The 8,365-nt window shown below is 46.6% G+C and overlaps 1 protein-coding gene across 1 annotated transcript in view; it reads right to left on the reverse strand.

The window, feature by feature from the left end:
* Positions 1–7,503, reverse strand: part of TACC1 (transforming acidic coiled-coil containing protein 1) — an 89,245-nt gene extending 81,742 nt beyond the window's left edge. The window contains 1 exon segment of the mRNA XM_027600330.2: positions 7,380–7,503. The gene's annotated coding sequence lies outside the window, so the exon portion shown is untranslated.
* Between the last annotated feature and the right edge of the window lie 862 nt (positions 7,504–8,365).

An 8,365-nucleotide genomic window follows, 5' to 3' on the forward strand; every position in this document is an offset into this window, starting at 1 on the left:
ACATAGCCACAAAGACCTCATCACTCAGCCTTTACCCAGTTCTCCAGACTCACTGCTTCCCAATCCCCCCCAGTCCATTCCATATCCACCTTACCCCCAAATCCTCATCATTCCCCATAAATGGCAAGCCCCTGACACCACAGGGACATGCCTCATACAGGCTTTCCTTTCACCTGGACTGCTCCTTCCTGACCCCCTCATCTGGCAACTCACTCCTCCTTCAAGACTCCTTCCAGACTCAGTTTCTTCTTGGGGAACAGGTGGGCTCTCTGATGCTCATCTCTCAGGACCTCTAAACGTCACAGTGATTCCACTTTTCTGCCTGCCTCTTGGGGGCTCCTGTCCACATCTAGGTTCTCTTTGGATACTTGGTGCCTAAGTGTCTGGCTCAGGGCAGGTTCTCAGCAGATATCTTGGGGTGAAAAGTCTGGTTGCTGGTGCGGAAGCAGGGAGGGTAGAGAAGGAGCATTTTGGGAGCATACTGCCACTTGAAGGCAGTCTAGCATTCTCTCATGCAAGGCTGGCTGACTGTCACCAGCCAAGAAGAAAAAGCCACAGAGACAGAGAGACAGAGAGAGATTAACACACACAGACACACACACACACACACACAAACACACACATACACCCCACTTCAAGAAACCCCAAACAGCCAAAACAGTCTTGAAAAAAAAAATCTGAAGGACTCATACTTCCTGATTTCAAACTTATTACAAAGTTACAGTAATCTAAACAGTGTGGCACTACCATAAGGATAGACATATAGACAACTCAAACACAATAGAGAGCCCAGAAGTAAAACCTCACATATATGGTCAATTGATTTTCAACAAGGGCACCAAAACCATTCAGTGTGGAAAGGATAATCTTTTCACCAAATGGTGCCAGAAAAACTGGACCCACATGCCAAAGAATGAAGGAGGCCTTACCTTACACCAGATGCAAAACTTACTCTCAAAATGGATACAAGACCTAAACTTAAGAGCTAAAACTATAAAACTCCTAGAATAAGACATAGGGCAAAATCTTCATGAGTTAGGTCTTGCAATAATTTCTTGGATATGACACCTAAAGCACAGGCAACACAATAAAGAGTAGATAAATTGGACTTCATCAAAATTAAGAACCTTTGTGCGTCAAAAGATACTATCAACGGAGTGAAAAGGCAACCCACAGAATGGGAGAAAATATTTGAAACCACAAATCTGATAAGGGATTAATATCCAGGATATCTAAAGAACACCTATAACTCAACAACAAAACAAACAACCTAATCCAAAACTGGGCAAAGGACTTGAATAGATATTCCTCCAAAGGAGACATACAAATGGTGGATAAGCACATGAAAGGACCATCAACATCACTGATCACTAGGAAAGTGCAAATCAAAAACAAGATGAGATGCCACTTCACACCCATTAGGCTAGATATTAGTTAAAAAGGAAGCAAAAAAAATGTGTTGGAAGGATATGGAGAAACTGGAACCCTCATGCATTGCTGGTGGGAATGTAAAATGATGAAGTCCTGGAAAACCATTTGATGGTTCCTCAAAAAGTTAAACATAGAGTTACCATATGACCCAGCAATTCTGCTCCTGGGCAATTACCCCAAAGAACTGAAAGTAGATACTCAAACAGATACTTGCACACCAACCTGCAGAGCAGAATTATTCACAATGGCCAAAAGGTGTAGGCAACCCAAGTGCCCATCAACAGACGAATGGATAAAAATAGAATGGGGTGTATGCATACACTGGAATAATACCCAGCCATAAAAAGGAATGAATTCCGATACATGCTACAACAGCGATGAACCTTGAGGACATGATGCTGAGTTAAGTAAGCCAGACACCAAAGAACAAATATTGTATGTTTCCAGTTACAGGAGAGACCCAGAATAGGCAGATAGAGACAGAAAGCAGAATAAAGGTTACTAGTGGCTAAGGGAGGGGAAGATGAGGAGTTATAGCTTAATGGGTGCAGAGTTTCTGTTTGGGATGCCAAAAAAAGTCCTGGAAATGGATATTTGTGATGGTCATACAACATCATGAATGTACTTATTGACACTTCAAGTGTACGCTTAAAAATGATTTAAATGGTGAATTTTATGTTACGTGTATTTCACCACAAGAAAAAAAGAAAAAACATCCCACGAGAGTCTGCCTGAGCTTCCTCAGAAGATGGGCCTCCACGTTCTGTGGCCATTTGGATGCAACCAGTTAATCTCCTGACCTTGGGTTAACAAATTCATGCACCCGGCAGCCCACTCTGCCTACAAACCAACTCAGACATTAGATAATCTACTTTAGTAGCTCAGGACACCAGCAGCCATGCTCTGCCTTTTTTCCTTTTCTCTTCTTGATTTTTTAAAGATTTATTTATTTTATTTTAGAGAGACAGAGAGAGCGCACACTAGAGAGGGCATGGGCGCAGGAAGAGGGGCAGAGGGAGAGAATCTTCAAGCAAATTCCCAGCTGAGCTCAGAGCCGAACTTGGGGCTGGATCCCCAAGATCATGAGCTGAGCCGAAATCAAGAGTTGGATGCTTAACCAACTGAGCCACCCAGGTGCCCCTTCTCTTCTTATACTGAAACATGTACCAGCTGGGAGAAGCTGTGGGGTGGAAGTGGGGGTGAGGCACAGTTGGTCACTGAATCGAAAAGAGGGAAGAAATTATGGAACAAAACTATACCTGAACCTTCTTAGAGTTTCAATCCTTGATAGAGCAACTACTTTACCTTTTAATGATTTTCAGAGAGGGATTTTTCTTCCCTTATTAACTCTTTTACTATCTGAACTATCCTCATGGTCTAGAAGTTGTGACAGCTAAACTCAACATATATACACAAATAATCCCCCTGTCTTGCAATTCAAACCATTTTCTTTTGTTCTGGCTTCACCGGCGACGGAGCCATTTAAACACGGGCATTTAAAAAATTTCTATAGCAACTGGGAACTTAAGTGTTTTTTTGTATTTATTTATTTATTTATTTATTTATTTATTTATTTATTTATTTATTTGACAGCGAGCGAGTGAGAGAGAGAGAGAGAGAGAGAGAGAGCCACAAGCAGGGGGAGTGGCAGGCAGAGGCAGAGGGAGAAGCAGGCTCCTCGCTGAGCAGGGAGCCCGATGCGGGGCTCGATCCCAGGACCCTGGGAACATGACCTGAGCCGAAGGCAGTTACTCAACCAACTGAGCCACCCAGGCGCCCCGGGAACTTAAGTGTTTTTAATGACAATAAAAATTGCAGTGGGTTTCAGAAATACTATTCCCCAAATTTACTTATTTTGAGTCATGTTTCCCTGTGTCTAAAACCTCAAAGTCAGTGCTTCCTTTTCAGGTCAGGGACATCTGTCCCACAGTGGCTTGCTCATCTAGAGGCACTTGAGTTTAATTGTTGCTGATTTTGCGGTTCACTAGAATCTTGTAGAACCTGCATCTAATTCACATGATAAGAAAAGTGCATGGCAAAACCACTCCGGACCTCAGAAACGCTGACATTGCTACTGTCCTACTCCATTATGATATATTCCAAATGCAAACAAAGATTGGTCTAGAAATTTAATAAGAATTGACAGCAGGTGCATATCTTTCATTCCAGGCAGACAAGCTCAACAAGCTGTAGATGAATTTAGTTACACACCATATTCCCTAATGAATAATAGGCTCTGTTTATGTCATTCTTCAAATCTCCCCACAAATTATTTTTTGCTCTTAGAAAACCCACCCTGGCCACACTGCCAAAACTAACCACCTAAGGAATCAGTGATTTCAAACATCTCACCAAACTGCCATATTCCCAAACACACGTCAGTCCTCTGGATAGTGCATCTTTCTGGAAAATGTAAATTAACTGAGGAAAAAAAATTAACTCAAAGAAGTTATTGCCTTGCTTCTTCTCTAAGAGGCCTTGCTGAATTAGGACACAAGTCAACCTTCCCCTCAGAAAAGACCCTGCCTTCTTCAAAAATATATATCCCTCAGGGCGCCTGGGTGGCTCAGTCAGTTAAGCGTCTGCCTTCGGCTCAGGTCATGATCCCAGCGTCCTGGGATCGAGCCCCACATCGGGCTCCCTGCTCTGCGGGAAGCCTGCTTCTCCCTCTCCCACTACCTCTGCTTGTGTTCCCTCTCTCGCTGTGTCTCTCTCTGTCAAATAAATAAAATATTGAAAAATATATATATATATCCCAAAGAGCCCAGCATAGCATCTGGTTTATAGGTACATTTACATATAACTCAGGTATTGAGCTGTCAGCAAGTAACAGGCCCTGCACTAATATACACCACTTCAAAAAGTAGTTATGACTACTGTTATTTTAGTTATTTATTTATTTTTTAAAGATTTGTTTGAGAGCCCATGCATGCACACAAGCAGGGCCGGCATTATAGGGGGAGGTGTTGCAGAGGGAGAGAATCTCAAGCCGACTCTGCGCTTGATCTCACAACCCTGAGATCATCACCTGAGCCAAAATCAAGAGTGGCCGCTCAACCAACTGAGTCATCCAGGTACCCCACGATTATTGCCATTTTAAAGATGTAGAAATTCTGCCCAACCGAAGAATTAAGTGATTATTTTCCGAGGCTTCCTGAACTAAGCCAGTAAGCTATCTAGCTGGAATGCCAACCCAGGTCTGCCTCACTTTGCAGCTTCTGTTCCTAAACACTATATCGTACAGCCTCCCTAAAGAAATGAAGTGAAATTTCCCCTACTTCTTACCAAAGCCAGCAATTTTGTTTCCTTGGGTTTGGGGAAGGTAGACAGCTATAATTTTTAATAATAGTGAGCATTATCTTAAAATCAGACATTTCTTCACCCAGACTGTGCACAGGAACTGGGTAAAAAAAAAAAAAATCAGACATTTCTTTTCATGTACTTCCGTACCTCTTTATATTTCACAACAGAGCTCTGCTATGAGAGATTTATCTGGTTATAATTTTAGTACTTGATTAAATTATTCTGAAATATAAATTGTGACCATCCTGAAACATAATTTCTCCCTCAAAAGACAAATGTCCGTAGTAATGCTTTCCTTGTGAGATTTTCATGTATTTATTTTTTTAAGGAACAATAGATTTTGAAAACGCAACTGAAAAGGCTTGAGTAGGAGAACTTCCTTGAGGTCAGCGTTATCCACGACAGCCATATGTCCGGCAGGAAATCTGCAGTCGGGTGACATTAACAATGAATTCCCCACTTTCTCAGACCCTGGAGAGACTTGTGGCTTCTACATCTAAGTAAGGCAGGGCTTGGATAAAGGGCATACTTTTAGCTTTTCATATTACAGGCACGGAATCTCATATTTCTAGTTCTTGACCTGGCGCACGCCAAGTGGTTTGTAGGGTTGACTCCGTAAGCAGAGTCTGCACACTCTTGAGACCAAATAATCCTATCACTGCCTACAGGAGTTTATGTGCTCCTTAATGTATTCAGTTGCGTAAGGAAGGGCGTCTCTGGGCTGTATTCCCAGGTGAAGATCAAAGATGGGCTTTTATGTTGATCATATTTAGGCCAGCTTTGCTAAATGTCTAAGGTCCATGTAAGAACCTCATTGAGAGAGAGATCCTCTATCTACTGCTAAGCCATTGGTTAATCTAACAATTGGGAATCAAATTCCTCACCCAACCACTGAACCTTACACGGAAAGCACTGAGTTCAGAATCCTATCAGTGAATGATTCCAATATTTACTTTCAAATTACACAGTAAACCCTGCCACATGTTCACAAAGATTAGTCAAATTTTATCCTTGGCTAAAACAATATATTGCTTAGAGATGAAACTATAACTTGTCTTTCATATATACCCCATCTTAGGTCATCTTCAGAACAGCCTGTGAAGTGGACATTGTTTTCACTCCCATTTTACAAATAAGGAAACCGACACAGAGAGGTTAAGGAACAGATAAAAGATCTCCAGCTGTTAAGGAGTGGAACCTAGAATTAAACCCAGGGCTCTGTGCTTCCAAAACTCTTAACTTCATCTCAATGTTACACTGCTGCTTGTGTTTGCTTTTTAAAAGGTTAAATTGACTTTGGCAATTTCCTCTTAGTAGGTACTAAGCATTGCTAATTCAGATTTCTCCTTTATTCAGGAAGAATTAAAAAAAGTGAGATGTATTCTGCCAGCCGAGACAAAAGTTGGCTTCCTAAGATAGCCCCCGACTCTCCTTGGGAGGTAGCTGCTGCAAGAGCTCTGGAGTCAGACAACCTGAGTCCACCGCTTTCTAGCTGTGTGACCTTGGACAAGTCAATCTCTCTGTCCTTCAGTTTTCTCATCAGTAAAATGAGGGCAGTGATAGAAACTACTTCGATGTTCTTGGGGATTAAATAACAGAGTATTTAAGTGTTTTGCACATTTTACATGCTGGATAATTCTCAGCCTTCCATATGATCAATAAGCTTCCTGAACTAAGTATAGTGATCATAAACATCAGGAGGCATAACTAACATGCCTGTCATTTGGAAATTCAGAAAGCTACTTTGCCTCAAAAAGACGACCAAAAAGCCCTCCCAGGGCCCAGGCTGCTATATGTGAAGCCTAAGTGTATCTTTCTCAAATGAAATAACTTTGTCATTGGCTGAATTAAAATACAGTATGGATTCCTCAACATGACCTCACCTCCAAGATACACACACGCTCTAAAATTATTTTAAATTAAAAGCTTAACGATTGTTTGGGTTCTCAAGTAGTTACCAACGCATCCTCTCTGGCGAGAAGCATGGCCACTTTTCAAACCGTGCGGCTAACTTGCTCTAAATCACGTTCTCTAAAAATGTTCCTTCGCAGCTTGCATTTCAGTTACTTGGTGTCCCCAACTGTTGTCGTCCCAGAACAAAAGCCTAATTGCTGCTGCTACAATACAGCCCTTTTTCTGAGATCATCATGAAACCCTCGGAGCAAACAAGAGAGGGAGTTCTTATGAGCAGTAAGCACTGCATCCAAATTCCTGCAGTCCGAAGGCCAACACGGGCCAAATTACCGGAGACTCGAGCTCCTTTCTAATATCTACACCTCCCTGCAAATAACTGTCTCGCGAATACTTCAAAGCCCTTTAGGACACGTGTGTTTTCCTGCTTGGGACGAGTTCCGGAAAACTCGGGGTCCCCTTCTCCCACCCGCGCAGCGTGAACAGGCGCAGGGCAGCGGCCCCGCCTGGGCGCGACTCTGTCGCGGTGGGGTCGTGGCCGGGCCCCTCGGGGCCCCGCGCGGCCAGGCTCGGAGCCGGACGTCCCACCAGGCCCACCCCGGAGCCCCCGGTCCCCGCGGGCGCGGGCGGGAGCCCCGGCTTCCCAGCCCCTGCGGGACAGGCGCCGTGCGCTCGCATCCCGGGCTGGCACGCAAACCCCCGAACGGCGGCCCCGGGGAGGGCTCGGGACTCACGCGCTCTCTCGGGCTGTCGGGGGCCTGTCCCCGGCCGGCTCCCGGCCCCGCGGGCTCTGAGAGTGCGAGCCTCCCATGGCTCGGAGCTCGGCGCCCCGGCTGCGCCCGCCCGTGCTCCGCGGCGCGCCGGCTCTACCCGGACCCTGGGCGGGGAGGAGGCGGCGGGGCGGGGGAGGAAGGGAGGGGCGGAGGGGCGGGCGGGTGGTGGGGAGCCCTGCCTCAGGGTCCCGGCCGCCGGGAAAGCCGGCTAAAGGGCGTTGCTCGAGACGCCGCCAACTTCGCCGCCAATTGCAGGGCTCGGCCTGCGCCGCGGCGGGGGCGACTCCCGCCCCGGGAGATGCTGAGCGCGCGGCTCCCGCCGGGGCCCCCAGATAGTGCCCGGGGCCCCGGGCCGCGGGCACCGCACTCCCAGCCGCGAAGTCCCTTGGCGGCGAACGAAAACAGGTGGAGTGGGCGGGAGGCCTGGGAGTACCCCGGGGGCCCAGCGGACGGGGAGCCGTCGCCGTCTGCTCGCACGGCCCGGGGCGGTCGGCGGCGCCTGGGGAGTCCCTGCTCCAGGCTAGAAGGGGAGCGGCTCTGCAGGAAAGCACCGGTAGGGGGCGGTGTGTGGGGTGTGTGTGTGTGTGTGTGTGTGTGTGTGTGTGTGTGTGTGTGTGTGTGTGTGTGTGTGTGTGTGTGTGTGTGTCTCGGGATCCTGAGACCGAGTGTGTGTGTGTGTGTGTGTGTGTGTGTGTGTTTGTCGGGATCCTGAGACCGAGTGTGTGTGTGTGTGTGTGTGTGTGTGTGTGTGTCGGGATCCTGAGACCGAGTGTGTGTGTGTGTGTGTATGCGCGCGCGCGTGTGTGTGTGTGTGTGTCGGGATCCTGAGACCGAGTGTGTGTGTGTGTGTGTGTGTGTGTGTCGGGATCCTGAGACCGAGTGTGTGTGTGTGTGTGTATGCGCGCGCGTGTGTGTGTGTGTGTGTCGGGATCCTGAGACCGAGTGTG

This window comes from Zalophus californianus, chromosome 2 (genome assembly GCF_009762305.2).
Source record: "Zalophus californianus isolate mZalCal1 chromosome 2, mZalCal1.pri.v2, whole genome shotgun sequence".
In the NCBI taxonomy this organism is placed as follows: Eukaryota; Metazoa; Chordata; class Mammalia; order Carnivora; family Otariidae; genus Zalophus; species Zalophus californianus.